Raw genomic sequence first — 15855 nt, 5'->3', positions numbered from 1 at the left:
CTCTGGCCGCGTGCACCCCGCATCACGGATGTGGACCCATTCACTTGAATGGGTCCACAATCCAGGAGATAGGGTGCAGAACGGAGACAGGGATCAGAAGCACTACAAAGTGTTTCTGTGGGTTTTCTGTCCGTGCCTCTGCACAGCAAAAATGTAGTGCAGGCTCTACTTTTTTTCGGTGCAGACCATCAGATGCGGATCGCGGACCCCATTCAAGTGCCCGTGCGTTGCGGACCGAAATTTAGAGCCTGCAGCACAGGCCGGCCGACCCACGGTTGTATGCGTGAGCCCTAAATGTGTAGTTTCAAAACTCTGACTCCATTATTTCTGTGCAAAGCCATGAACTTCTCAGCATCTCGTATGTTAAAGGTTTAAATAATATTCAGAAGGTAAGTGTTCTCCATAAGAAGCTAAACTCAAGAACAAGAAGACGCAATCTGAAATTATCTGGTGGAAAGATCTGGAGAAATTTGTTTACTGGAAGAGCGGTTCAGGGTTTGGAACAAACTTCCAGCAGATGTCGTTGGGAAATCTACAGTAAGTGAATTTTACCATTCCTGGGATAAACATGTCTATCCTAAGAAAAAAAAAATATAAGGGCAGACTAGATGGGCCAGGTGGTCTTTTTCTGCCATTACTCTTCAAAATGATGTAGGGTTCACAAACTTTCAAGGATCGCTGTATTTAGACCCAAGAGCATTGCTTGCACTGTATACAACTCTATGTACCTCACAGCTGAGAGTGAGGTTAGGTCTGTGGCAGGGTTGCCAACCATCCCCAAATGTCTGTGTCCGTGAAAAAAATTTGCTGTGTCTGCCATTTTTTGGAGGCTGCAGGTACTTGACTAGATTATTTTGGTGGTAATTATCATCATTCTAGAGCTCGCAATAAATGCTGGTAATGAGTTTCTATCAGTATATTGAGCTATAGACATGTATCACTTATCATCTTTATCATTCATTATGGTTTTCCAGTTTGTCCGTAAAAAATGTTGGCTGTCTGTGATTTTGGGAGAAGTATTCCAGATAAAAGAAAAATTCTGGTTGGAAACCCTGGTCTGTGGGTTGCAGCTTCTGTGTTTGATAGAAAACAAATACCTTGAAAATGATGAGGAATTGAAATACCAAGAACATAAGAAAGCAGTAGAACTACACAGTCGAGTCACATTATTATGACCACCATCTAATATCCAGAGTGACTGCCATGTGCAGCACGGACAGTATCTAGACAGGCTGAAGGGACTCAATAAGGTCCTGGTGGGTTGTCACAGGTATCTGGAGCCATGCTGACTGCAGTGCATCCCACAGATGCTGGGGGGGTGCATGGGGCAGGATCCATAGAGCCAACATGACAGTCGAGGTCGTTCCACAGATGCTCAACTGGATTCAATTCTGGGAAATTCTGGGGCCAGGGTAGTATTTAGAAAGGAAATCTTGCACATGCTCTTCAAACCAATGTTGGACATTTCTAGCTGTGTGACATGTCACATTGTCTTTCTAGAAGATCCCACCCATCCAGGGAAAGATAATAGGCATGTATGGGTGTACATGATCTGCAAAAATGGAGTCGTCCCAAAATTGGTTGCAGTTTTTTTTCCCTAATGCTTTTCATCTGACAGGCCAACGTTAAGCAGAAAACGCGACTCATGGGAGAAGGTATCCTTTTGTCAGCGGAGGTCCAATTCTCAAATTGCCATGAAAATTAAAGCCTTTTCTGCCGATGCAACTTCGTTAGCAGAGGTGCAGTGACCATCCGTCTGCTTCGGAGCCCCAGCAGTAGAGTTCGCTCAACTGGTAGACCCTGACTAATTTTGGTGGTGAGCTGCCACTGTGGTATGCCGGTCCACCCGTGCACACCTTCATAGCCAACGTTCACCTCTCATATCACTGGCACGTGGCACTCTGCAGTTCCTATGTTGTTTATTTGTTGTGCCATTTGACCACTCACGATATACAGTTCACAAATGGCACACTTTCAGAGATACTGACACCCTTGACCCGTAATCTAATGATTATCCCTTTTTGCAACTCTGATAAATCGCCCCTTTTACCCATGACAGCGACGAGAGATATATGTGTACAGACAGCCTATCACACACCTTATATACCCACTGAGCCTGCACACCACACATCACTTCCTTCATGAGCTACGGGCTGCCGACGTCGAAAGTAGGAAGTGGTCATAATATGACTCTACTACGTATCTGCGCTGCAGCGATAGCCATAACCCCTGGAAATGAGCCGTGTATAATGTGATGGAAAAATGAATCCAGCCAGCAAAGGAAGCAATATGGACAATCACAATACAATAGTAAGTGGCTTGTATTCACTTTCTCTATATGATAAATGCCATTTGGTGAAGTGACACGACACCTTTAAGCTTTAGTTCCATAGCACTGGAAAACCCCTTCAAGGGTACTTTCTCGCAGTTTTTTTTGTGGGGTTTTGCAGTGTTTTGTACAGTAGAAACACCAGCTACAGATGTTAGCTGAAGGTCTATAAGAAATATGAAACACAGGACACACAAATAGTGTTTTTGTTAATTAGATGGTGTTTTTTGTCTTTCTTTCTTCATTTAAAAAACATAGCAGGCTTTGACTCGCCTTTTTTTTTTAAGTCATTTTGACAACAACTTAATTTCTATTATAGGGGGAAAACACAATGAAAATAACATAGGGGTAAGACACACTCTGTACAAAAAAACACAGCAAAAAAAATGTAGATGCAAAAAAAGAAATCGTGCTTATTCTGGAGTTTTTTATACGTAAAAATTGTTTATTTCTGAATTTTGCATAGCAAAATCTATGTGATATTAAATACTTTTGTGTCAAACAGTATTATAGCAGTATTATAGCAGTGATACCTCTAGTGGCTAACTAGCCAAGTTTTAGGGCACCAACTTTTTCATCAGATAGGTACTGTGACACAGTGAGAGGTTTCATCTGGGAAAACAGGTATTTTCCTCATAGCATGTGCTGCTGAGCTGATTTACAGCCAGGTGAGGTCAAATACCAGACCGGATTTTAAATGCAGGTCCGGGTTTTGGCAGCACCTGGCTGTCCTTAACCACTTTGCATCTGGGCCATTTGCCCCCTTCCTGACCAGGTCTAATTTTGCAAATCTGACAAATCTCACTTTATGTGGTAATAACTTTGGAACACCTTTACTTATCCAGGTCATTCAGAGATTGTTTTCTCGTGACACATTGGATTTCAAGATAGTCATAAATTTGAGTCAATATATTTCACCTTTTTTTATGAAAAATCCCCAAATGTACCAAAATTTTTGAAAAATTAGCAATTTTCTAAATTTCGATGTCTCTGCTTTTAAAACAGAAAGTGATACCTCATTAAATATTTATTACTTAAGATTCCCCATATGTCTATTTTACGTTGGCATCATTTTGGAAAAGTCATTTTATTTTTTTAAGGAAGTTCTTGGGAAAACTTGGGAAGTTCTTACCTAGATCTAATTGTTTAGTCACATAGCGATTCCATCTATAAGCCACTTCTTCAGGTACCTTAGTTAGCATCCTGTTGTTTTCTAGATAGTCGTTCAGTACCTCCAGTCCTTGATCATGTGGGATGGCATTGCTGCATGCTTGCAGGAAGTCACCATACTTTTGGAGTCTGAAGTGTTCTTTAGGACCTATTTTAGGCCAGTTATTCAGTTTCTCTCTAAAGGCCCTTTGTACTAAGAAAGGATGGCCATATCTTGCATTCAATTTTTCCCAAGCTTGCTTGTAGGCTTCTTCGTCTTTTCTATAGAAGTTACCTTCAAGAACTTCCTTGGTTTCTCCACCATATATCTGAAGGTAGAATAACTTGTCAACTGGACTGAAGCAATGATGCTCAATGATCATTTTAAAACTTGCCTTCCGCTTTATGAACTTCAGTACGCCCCCTGAAAATACAGTAGGTTCCGGAACGGGAAGTCTAGTTAAGACTGTTCTCTGTGGTCTTGCTGGGACAATGGTTGTAACATTCTCCTGAGCATTGCCGTGGCATCTAGGAATAGAATCATCCGGTTCTATTTTTTCACTTAGTTCTGAATCATCTTTTCGGATAGAGATAGAGGGTAAATTCACACACCTTCTTCCTAACAGTGGACTAGGCCTCTCTTTGTTTTTATGAGCAGGGATGGAAGGATAATAACTTATTTCTTGACTACATGCTGGAGATTTCCTTCCATTCTCCTGTGCATATGAAGGAACGTAGGAGTCTTTCTTCACTTAGTACAGATTTGAACCTATGACTACTCTGACTCATATCCTCCTCATGTACTCTGAGTCTGGCTTCTATGATCTTAACTTGTTTCTGCCTTTCCAGACATTTCAATTCAGCTTCCATTTGATGGTGCTGTGCCTCCATTTCAGCTTCTATTTGATGGCGCTGTGCCTCCATTTCAGCTTCTATCTGATGGCATTGTGCATCCATTTCAGCTGGCTTTTTAGCCATCAGTTGACGCTGCACCCCGATGGGAGCTTTAATCTCAATTTCTGCTTTCTTGACAGCAAGATGTTCAGCTAATTCCTTTTTTTTGGCGAAAGTATTTGAGAACTCTGATATGTGGGTGGCACTTCTGCTAGCAAAGGAAGTCACACTTGAGATTGTTGTTCCCCCTAAGGACCTAGCATAGTCTCTCAAAAAGCTCGTTCATTCTAGTTCTTGCTTTAACTTCATCATAGTTTACTGCAGATGATAGTTCTCTCATAAGCTTTACTAAATCTTTAGTGACCGCAGTACATGTGTCCATGTTCCTTACAATATCCTAGGAAGGTGTCATAAACGACCGCCGGTTGACATATTCTGCCATGTGCTCTGATTCAGATTCTTCTACCGTCTCTACCATATCACTCAAGTTCCCTTTTATACTTTTTTGCTTTAGCTTTCTATGAATGTCTTTAATGTATGATTTCCACCTATCATACATCCGGGCAAACTTTTTCTCCTTTAATGCTGCTTGTTGCTCCAAATTTTCCAGCATCTTTGGGGGTCAGTTTTCTGGCACATGACGAACGTCTTAGTTCATTTGTTTGGGCTATATTTGTTTGAGGCAAGACTAATGCTATATCAGACTCTTCTAACTCAGACAGGTTCCTTTGCTCTTCCCCGGCTACTCTATCATTGTATCCTCTAACAGTGGCATGGTAATACTAGGCTCAGACATTTTACTTTTAATGCAATACTAACAATCAATACGAATATTAAGAGTCCTTTCACTTTAAATGCAATACTGACAAATGCAGAAATAAATTACAAACCGGATTCCAAAAAAGTTGGGACACTAAACAAATTGTGAATAAAAACTGAATGCAATGATGTGGAGATGGCAAATGTCAATATTTTATTTGTAATAGAACGTAGATGACAGATCAAACGTTTAATCCGAGTAAATGTATCATTTTAAAGGAAAAATACGTTGATTCAAATTTTCACAGTGTCAACAAATCCCAAAAAAGTTGGGACAAGTAGCAATAAGAGGCTGGAAAAAGTAAATTTGAGCATAACGAAGAGCTGGAAGACCAATTAACACTAATTAGGTCAATTGGCAACATGATTGGGTATAAAAAGAGCTTCTCAGAGTGGCAGTGTCTCTCAGAAGCCAAGATGGGTAGAGGATCACCAATTCCCACAATGTTGCGCAGAAAGATAGTGGAGCAATATCAGAAAGGTGTTACCCAGCGAAAAATTGCAAAGACTTTGCATCTATCATCAACAACTGTGCATAACATCATCCGAAGATTCAGAGAATCTGGAACAATCTCTGTGCGTAAGGGTCAAGGCCGTAAAACCATACTGGATGCCCGGGCCCTTAAACGACACTGCACCACAAACAGGAATGCTACTGTAAAGGAAATCACAGAATGGAATACTTCCAGAAACCATTGTCAGTGAACACAATCCACCGTGCCATCCGCCGTTGCCAGCTGAAACTCTACAGTGCAAAGAAGAAGCCATTTCTAAGCAAGATCCACAAGCTCAGGCGTTTTCACTGGGCCAGGGATCATTTAAAATGGAGTGTGGCAAAATGGAAGATTGTTCTGTGGTCAGACGAGTCACGATTCAAAGTTCTTTTTGGAAATCTGGGACGCCATGTCATCCGGACCAAAGAGGACAAGGACAACCCAAGTTGTTATCAACGCTCAGTTCAGAAAAAGCCTGCATCTCTGATGGTATGGGGTTGTATGAGTGCGTGTGGCATGGGCAGCTTGCATGTCTGGAAAGGCACCATCAATGCAGAAAAATATATTCAGGTTCTAGAACAACATATGCTCCCATCCAGACGTCATCTCTTTCAGGGAAGACCCTGCAATTTTTCAACAAGATAATGCCAGACCACATTCTGCATCAGTCACAACATCATGGCTGCGTAGGAGAAGGATCCAGGTACTGTAATGGCCAGTCTGCAGTCCAGATCTTTCACCTATAGAGAACATTTGGTGCATCATAAAGAGGAAGGTGCAACAAAGAAGGCCCAAGACGATTGAACAGTTAGAAGCCTGTATTAGACAAGAATGGGAGAGCATTCCTATTTCTAAACTTGAGAAACTGGTCTCCTCGGTCCCCAGACGTCTGCTGAGTGTTGTAAGAAGAAGGGGAGATGCCACACAGTGGTGAAAATGGCCTTGTCCCAACTTTTTGGGGATTTGTTAACACCATGAAATTCTGATTCAACATATTTTTCCCTTAAAATGGTACATTTTCTCAGTTTAAAGGGCTTCTGTCACCCCACTAAAGTCATATTTTTTTTTGGGCTAGTTACATTCCTTATAGTGCGATATATGAAAATATAATGGTGTTACTTACTTTCATTCAGCCGTTTCTTATAAAAACGAAGTTTGATAATATGTAAATCAGGTCTCTACCAGCAAGTAGGGCGTCTACTTGCTGGTAGCCGCCGCAAAAAACCGCCCCCTCGTCGTGTTGATTGACAGGGCCAGCCGTGATCTCCTCCTCCGGCCGGCCCTGTCAGCATTTTAAAAATCGCGCGCCTCTGTTCATTTGGCGCAGGCGCTCTGAGATGAGGAGGCTCGTCTCCTCAGAACTCCCTCAGTGCGCCTGCGCCGATGACATCACCGAAAGAGAAGACGTCATCGACGCAGGCGCACTGAGGGAGTTCTGAGGAGACGAGCCTCCTCATCTCAGAGCCGAATGAATAGAGGCGCGCGATTTTTAAAATGCTGACAGGGCCGGCCGGAGGAGGAGATCGCGGCTGGCCCTGTCAATCAACACGACGAGGTCGCGTTTTTTTGCGGCGGCTACCAGCAAGTAGACGCCCTACTTGCTGGTAGAGACCTGATTTACATATTATAAAACTTTGTTTTTAGAAGAAACGGCTGAATGAAAGTAAGTTACACCATTATATTTTCATATATCGCACTATAAGGAATGTAACTTGCCCCCAAAAAAAATATGACTTTAGTGGGGTGACAGAAGCCCTTTAAACTTTTGTTCCGTGATTTATGTTCTATTCTGAATAAAATATTAGAAGTTGGCACCTCCACATCATTGCATTCAGTTTTTATTCACGATTTGTATAGTGTCCCAACTTTTTTGGAATCCGGTTTGTACTTTCACTTTAAATGCAGTCCGTGTAATACAAACTGTCCTTTGTTTTACTTTAAAGTAGGTATCTTAACACAAAAATGTCTCTTTATGCCAAAGCCAATATGCAATGATAAGTAATAAAAGGAAAGCTCTGACCTTATTCTGAAGAGCAGGATACTGTGATCTGAAGGTTGCTGGAACAAATGTCTGTCTTAAAGGAGACTTGTCTTTTCTTGATGTGATGCGATGCTCTGCGCTGAGTTGCGATGCTCTGTGCAGACTTGCAATGCTTTGTGATGATTTGCGATGATCTGTGATGACTTGTTATGATCTGTGATGACTTGCAATGCGCTGGCTTGAATACGCTGCTGCAGGCTTTGGGCCTAGTGGCGGGAAACTAGCTGACTGCAGTATGTGGTCTCTCCGTGGATAGCGGTGCAGGCACTCTAGCTCTGGACTTTGGCCTCTGTCTAGGGATCGCAGGAGGGTTGGCGCTCTTTCTCTGACTATCTTGCCTTTGCCGTTCTGCCACTTTAAGTGTCGGCTGCAGTTTGACTAATGCACATGTTCGGTGCTCTCTATGGTAGCTCCGCTGAGGTGTCTTTGCTTGCTCACTGAGGGAACAGTTGCTGCGCAGCGGTATATGCTGGCGCTCTGCTGCTCTAATGCGCTCTTTACTGTGCAAGTTCAGGAGCGCTATCACTTTGCCCTCTGAGGGAAATAGTTCCACTGTGGTAGGCAGCACTATGAAGTGCGCTGTGACATTAGTAGAATTTTGATATCTCTGACTTTTAGTCTAACCAGACTGTCTATTACTCTGTTATTCCTTCTATAGAAGCAGTAGGTTTAAAGAGCACGCCAAATGCTTCAAAAAAACTTATTTATTAACGTTTCTTCATATATAACACTGCCACCTCCGCAGCAGATAGTCCATGTACAAAACACGTCTTGAAAACATATCACAAAATGGCGGTATGCATAAGATGGTGGTTGAACTGTTCAATCTTGTTATTTAACATAAAATGGTGGATATATTTCTCTCTTGAGTATCTGTACTCTCACTTAAAGTTATTTAAGCACTTTATGATCTCTCTGAGAGATATATCTAAGATTTGACCGATAGTTCTACTGATCTGTATGGAATTTGTATGGATTGCTATTTGTATGCTATTTGTAATTTGCAATTGTAGCTTGCAATTTGTATTTGGTATATGGTTGCAATTGGTGGAACTATTTTGGCCTCTTGTTCCCATAAAACTAAGCTCTCAGTGGAGTGAATGTCTCTTCAGCTCCTGTCTCTGGTGAATAATGATTCTAGCAGCTCCTGCTAGGGGAGGCTGGCTGTGATTGGTGAAAACTCTTGCTCTGTGAGAAACTGGCTGTGATTGGTCTGGACTTCTGCCTAGCAACAGATTAACACTATGCTTTCTGTTGTTTCTGCTTTGTCACTGAGCTTCCCCAAAAATGAATCTTAAAGGCATATTATCTTTTCCTGCTTCTGTGAACACAAAATATAACAGTAATATGACATCCAAAACATGATGTCACAGTAAATAACTCTGTTTTTGTCTTTAACACATAAACATAGGAACTGTATTAAGGCTATTGGCAGGTCTAGCTGTATACACATATAAGCTATACAGGCACCCTAGGACAGTTCCTAGCTGGCCAGCCACACCAAGCCAGATGGGACGTTGCGGTTTTGTAACGACTTTCGAAAACTTAACAAGGTTTCCAAATTCGATGCGCATCCCATGCCCCAGGTGGGTGAGCTCATCGAGAGGTTAGGACAAGCTCAGTATTTTTCTGTTTCGGACCTCACGAAAGGGTACTGGCAGGTGCCTTTAATGGAGGCTGCCAAAGAGAAAACTGCCTTCATCACGCCTGAGGGGCTATATCAATATAAGGTCTTACCCTTCTGGGGTCTGCATGGCGCCTTTTCAACGACTAATGGACATATGACTAATTAACATTGTGCTTCGTCCACATCGTCGGTATGCTTCAGCTTACCTGGACGAATATATTGTCATCCACAGTACCGACTGGAAAAGTCACCTACCCAAAGTACAGCCTGTAGTGGACTCCCTTCGGAAAACTGGCCTTACGGCTAACCCAAAAAAATGTGCAATAGGGTTAGAAGAGACTAAGTACCTGGGGTATGTCATTGGGCGCGGAGTCATCAAACCCCAAGTGAACAAAATAGAGGCAATACGGAATTGGCCCAAACTTGTCACCACTAGGCAAATAAAGTCATTCTTGGGAATGGTTATTACATTAACCACTTAAGGACCACAGGTTTATACCCCCCTAGTGACCAGGCCCTTTTTTACAAATCGGCACTTCACAACTTTAGCGGTTTATTGCTCGGTCATGCAACTTACCACCCAAATGAATTTTACCTCCTTTTCTTCTCACTAATAGAGCTTTCATTTGGTGGTATTTCATTGTTGCTGACATTTTTACTTTTTTTGTTATTAATCGAAATTTACCGATTTTTTTTTTGCAAAAAAATGACATTTTTCACTTTCAGTTGTAAATTTTTTTTTTTAAAACGACATCCATATATAAATTTTTCTCAAAATGTATTGTTCTACATGTCTTTGATAAAAAAAAATGTTTGGGTAAAAAAAAAAAAAAATGGTTTGGGTAAAAGCTATAGCGTTTACAATCTATGGTACAAAAATGTGAATTTCCGCTTTTTGAAGCAGCTCTGACTTTCTGAGCACCTGTCATGTTTCCTGAGGTTCTACAATGCCCAGACAGTAAAAAGAAAAACACAAATGACCCCATTTTGGAAAGTAGACACCCTAAGGTATTCGCTGATGGGCAAAGTGAGTTCATAGAACTTTTTATTTTTTGTCACAAGTTAGCGGAAAATTATGATTTTTTATTTTTTTTTCCTTACAAAGTCTCATATTCCACTAAATTGTGACAAAAAATAAAAACTTCCATGAACTCACTATGCCCATCACAAAATACCTTGGGGGGGTCTTCTTTCCAAAATGGGGTCAATTGTGGGGTAGGTATACTGCCCTGCCATTTTAGGGGCCCAGATGCGTGAGAAGTAGTTTGAAATCAAAATCTGTAAAAAATGACCTGTGAAATCCTAAAGGTGCTCTTTGAAATGTGGGCCCCTTTGCCCACCTAGGCTGCAAAAAAGTGTCACACATCTGGTATCGCCGTACTCAGGAGAAGTTGGGCAATGTGTTTTGGGGTGTCATTTTACATATACCCATGCTGGGTGAGATAAATATCTCGGTCAAATGCCAACTTTGTATAAAAAAATGGGAAAAGCTGTCTTTTGACGAGATATTTATCTCACCCAGCATGGGTATATGTAAAATGACACCCGAAAACACATTGCCCAACTTCTCCTGAGTACGGCGATACCAGATGTGTGACACTTTTTTGCAGCCTAGGTGGGCAAATGGGCCCACATTCCAAAGAGCACCTTTAGGATTTCACCGGCCATTTTTTACAGATTTTGATTTCAAACTACTTACCACACATTTGGGCCCCTAGAATGCCAGGGCAGTATAACTACCCCACAAGTGACCCCATTTTGGAAAGAAGACACCCTAAGGTATTTCGTGAGGGGTATGGTGAGTTTATGGAATTTTTTATTTTTTGTCACAAGTTAGTGGAATATAAGACTTTGTAAGAAAAAAATAAATAAAAAATCATCAGTTTCCGCTAACTTGGGACAAAAAAAAAAAATTCTAGGAACTCACCATACCCCTCACGGAATACCTTGGGGTGTCTTCTTTCCAAAATGGGGTCACTTGTGGGGTAGTTATACTGCCCTGGAATTCTAGGGGCCCAAATGTGTGGTAAGTAGTTTGAAATCAAAATCTGTAAAAAATTACCTGTGAAATCCTAAAGGTGCTCTTTGGAATGTGTGCCCCTTTGCCCACCTAGGCTGCAAAAAAGTGTCACACATGTGGTATCGCCGTACTCAGGAGAAGTTGGGGAATGTGTTTTGGGGTGTCATTTTACATATACCCATGCTGGGTGAGAGAAATATCTCTGCAAAAGACAACTTTTCCAATTTTTTTATACAAAGTTGGCATTTGACAAAAATATTTATCTCACCCAGCATGGGTATATGTAAAATGACACCCCAAAACACATTGCCCAACTTCTCCTGAGTACAGCGATACCACATGTGTGACACTTTTTTGCAGCCTAGATGCGCAAAGGGGCCAAAATTCCTTTTAGGAGGGCATTTTTTGACATTTGGATCCCAGACTTCTTCTCACGCTTTAGGGCCCCTAAAATGCCAGGGCAGTATAAATACCCCACATGTGACCCAATTTCGGAAAGAAGACACCCCAAGGTATTCCGTGAGGGGCATATTGAGTCCATGAAAGATTGACATTTTTGTCCCAAGTTAGCGGAAAGGGAGACTTTGCGAGAAAAAAAAAAAAAAAATTTCCGCTAACTTGTGCCAAAAAAAAAATTCGATGAACTCGCCATGCCCCTCATTGAATACCTTGGGGTGTCTTCTTTCCAAAATGGGGTCACATTTGGGGTATTTATACTGCCCTGGCATTTTAGGGGCCCTAAAGCGTGAGAAGAAGTCTGGAATATAAATGTCTAAAAAATGTTACGCATTTGGATTCCGTGAGGGGTATGGTGAGTTCATGTGAGATTTAATTTTTGGTACACAAGTTAGTGGAATATGAGACTTTGTAAGAAAAAAAAAAAAAAACAATTTCCGCTAACTTGGGCCCAAAAAATGTCTGAATTGAGCCTTACAGGGGGGGTGATCAGGGAGTGTATATGGGGTGATCACCCCCCCTGTCACTGATCACCCCTCTGTCATTGATCACCCCCCTGAAAGGCTCCATTCAGACATCCATATGTTTTTTACGGATCCACGGATACATGGATCGGATCCGCAAAACACATACGGACGTCTGAATGGAGCCTTACAGGGGGGTGATCAATGACAGGGGGGTGATCAATGACAGGGGGTGATCAGGGAGTGTATATGGGGTGATCACCCCCCTGTCGCTGATCACCCCCTGTAAGGCTCCATTCAGACGTCCGTATGTGTTTTGCGGATCCGATCCATAGATGCGTGGATCCGTAAAACACATACGGGCGTCTAAATGGAGCCTTACAGGGGGGTGATCAATGACAGGGAAGTGATCAGGGAGTCTATATGGGCTGATAACCCCCCTGTCACTGATCCCCCCCCCCCCCCTGTAAGGCTCCATTCAGAAGTCCGTATGTGTTTTGCGGATCCGATCCATAGATGCGTGGATCTGTAAAACACATACGGACGTCTGAATGGAGCCTTATAGGGGGGTGATCATCCCATATAGACTCCCTGATCACCCCCCTGTAAGGCTCCATTCAGACGTCCGTATGTGTTTTGCGGATCCGATCCATGGATGCGTGGATCCGTATAACACATATGGCGTCTGAATGGAGCCTTACAGGGGGGTGATAAATGACAGGGGGGTGATCAATGACAGGGGGTGATCAGGGAGTGTATATGGGGTGATCACCCCCCTGTCATTGATCACCCCCCTGTAAGGCTCCATTCAGACGTCCGTATGTGTTTTGCGGATCCGATTCATGGATGTGTGGATCCGTAAAACACATACAGACATCTGAATGGAGCCTTACAGGGGGTGATCAATGACAAGGGGGTGATCAGGGGTTCATAAGGGGTTAATAAGTGACGGGGGGGGTGTAGTGTAGTGGTGTTTTGTGGTACTTTACACAGCTACCTGTGTCCTCTGGTGGTCGATCCAAACAAAAGGGACCACCAGAGGACCAGGTAGCAGGTATATTAGATGCTGTTATCAAAACAGCATCTAATATACCTGTTAGGGGTTAAAAAAATCGCATCTCCAGCCTGCCAGCGAACGATCGCCGCTGGCAGGCTGGAGATCCACTCGCTTACCTTCTGTTCCTGTGAACGCGCGCGCGCGTTTACAGGAAATCTCGGCTCACGCGGGGTGACGCCAATGGGCGTTAGTGTGACTTGGGAGAGCCGCCGCAATGACGCCTTTCGGCGTTAGGTGGTTAAGTTTGCTCCCCACTTTGCTACTCTAACCACGCCTTTGACAGGTCTCTTGAAGGGACACAAGTCACTAATGGTTTGCTGGGATGATTGGGGCGGAAGAGGCTTTCTCCTCTTTGAAGTCGGCCCTGTGCGGGTCCCCAGTTTTGGTGATGCCAGACTTCAAAAGGGTGTTTATAGTACAGACCGATGCCTCCGAAGTAGGCCTCTGTGTTGTACTGTCTCAGGAAGTCAGTGGGGAGGAGCTTCCCGTTGTCTTCCTCAGCCATAAGCTCACCCCAACCGAGACCTGGTATAGTATAGTGGAGAGAGAGTGCCTAGCTCTCAAGTGGGCACTAAAATCTCTCTGCTATTATTTATTGGGGAGAAAATTCCACCTTGTAACTGACCACTCCCCTCTCAAGTGGATGAGCCAGGCCAAGGAGAGAAATGCCCGGGTCACCTGATGGTTTCTCTCCCTACAAAACTTTAAGTTTTCGGTGGAGCACAGGGCAGGCCGGTTACAGGGAAATGCGGATGCCCTGTCCTGGGTACACTGGTTGGCGTGTATTCACCCCCTCAGGGTTGAACAAATGGGGGCGGTATGTGACACAGTGAGAGGTTTCGTCTGGGAAAACAGGTATTTTCCTCCCAGCATGTGTTGCTGGGCTGATTTACAGCCAGGTGAGGTAAAATACCAGACCGGATTTTAAATGCCGGTCCAGGTTTTGGCAGCACCTGGCTGTCCTTAAATAGGCGGCTGGGCTCAGAAGCCATGTCTCTGTGTTGAGATCTGGGAGCATTGTGTCTGGATAAAGGCTTGCTACCTGTTTGGCATGAAAATAGGTTGGTGCTGCTATCAGCAATAATGTTTGGAGTCAGAATTGCCGCATGGTGTGAATTACCACCAACACCGCAAGGTGACTTTTTGTTTGATCATGACTGCTTGTTTTGTCACTTGCTTAAAGTGTGAATAAAACACTGAACTGTTTGATCCAAAGAACTTGTTGCCTCTATACTGCGTCTGCTAATCCTGTCTACCAGACAGAGTCCCCACAGTACCTTGTGAGACAAAGGAGCCTCTGTGCTCTGAAAGCTTGCAAACCTAATGTTTCTGGTTTAATAAAGCTATCACTGCTATAAGACCTCTTTCAGACATGCAAAATGGAACTCGTCCGACTTCTGTCAGTGGAAAAACTGATGATTGTCCCTCAGTTTTGCTTCAGTTTGCCGAGTTCTCTTAGAAATTTGTTCAGTTTTTTCGTATTTTTTTTTCCGTGCAGATATCATTAGTTTTCATGCGGTTTTCACTAAGCTTCTCCTAGCAACCAAAGGGCAGTCCTTCTGTGTTCTTCAGTTTTTTTTCACTGACCCATTGACTTGCATTGAAAACCGATGAAGACAGAACATGCTGCATATTTTTCCTGAACTGATAGGCGGTCAGTGAGAAACAATGTTCATGTGCATATACCTCGCTCAGTCTGGATGCCATCCATTGTAAAAACGGACAGCAACCAGATGGAAATGTGAAATAAGCCAAATACTTTTGTCCTTTATAACATAAAAATATTGGACATCACACAGATCTCCGCACTTGAAAAGCCATAACTTTTTTCTTTTTTATGTTGCTCATCGTGCAATATACAGTACAATGACATTATAGCTGCATTCTGCAGGTCAGTACAGTTACCAAACAGTTTTTTTTTTATGGTTCACTGTTTTTTTTTTTTATAATTTATTTTTGTGTCACCGCATTCAAAGACCCATAACATTTTTACTTTTCGATTGCGATATGTAGGGGCTTGTTTTTTTGGCAAGACTAGATAGACCCAACTATACACTTCATCCCCTGACATCACCCCTGCTTTACTTCAAAACACCAGTAATTGTCTGGCAGCTGTCTCTAATATCATGTCCTCTCTGTATCTAAAACTGAACCTCTCAAAAACGGAACTTCTTGTCTTTTCCCATCTACTAACTCACCTAAACTTGATATTTCAATTTCGGTCTGCAGCACTATCAAAACTCCTGTGCAACATGCCTGCTGTTTTGGGGCCACATTTGACTCTGATCTTTCCTTTGTTCCCCATATTTATTCACTTACACGCTCTTGTCTGCACCTCAAGAATATCGCCAGAATCCGCCCTTTTCTACGGTGGAAACCTCTAAAACTCTTGTTGTTGCCTTGATTTATTCACGTCTTGACTACTGCAACGCATTACTAATCGGTCTCCCTCTCACTAAACTCTCCCCCCTTTAGTCTGTTCTAAATGCTGCAGCCAGGCTCATC

This window comes from Bufo gargarizans, unplaced genomic scaffold (genome assembly GCF_014858855.1).
Source record: "Bufo gargarizans isolate SCDJY-AF-19 unplaced genomic scaffold, ASM1485885v1 fragScaff_scaffold_320_pilon:::fragment_4:::debris, whole genome shotgun sequence".
NCBI classification, from domain to species: Eukaryota; Metazoa; Chordata; class Amphibia; order Anura; family Bufonidae; genus Bufo; species Bufo gargarizans.
This window is presented reverse-complemented; position numbering follows the sequence as displayed.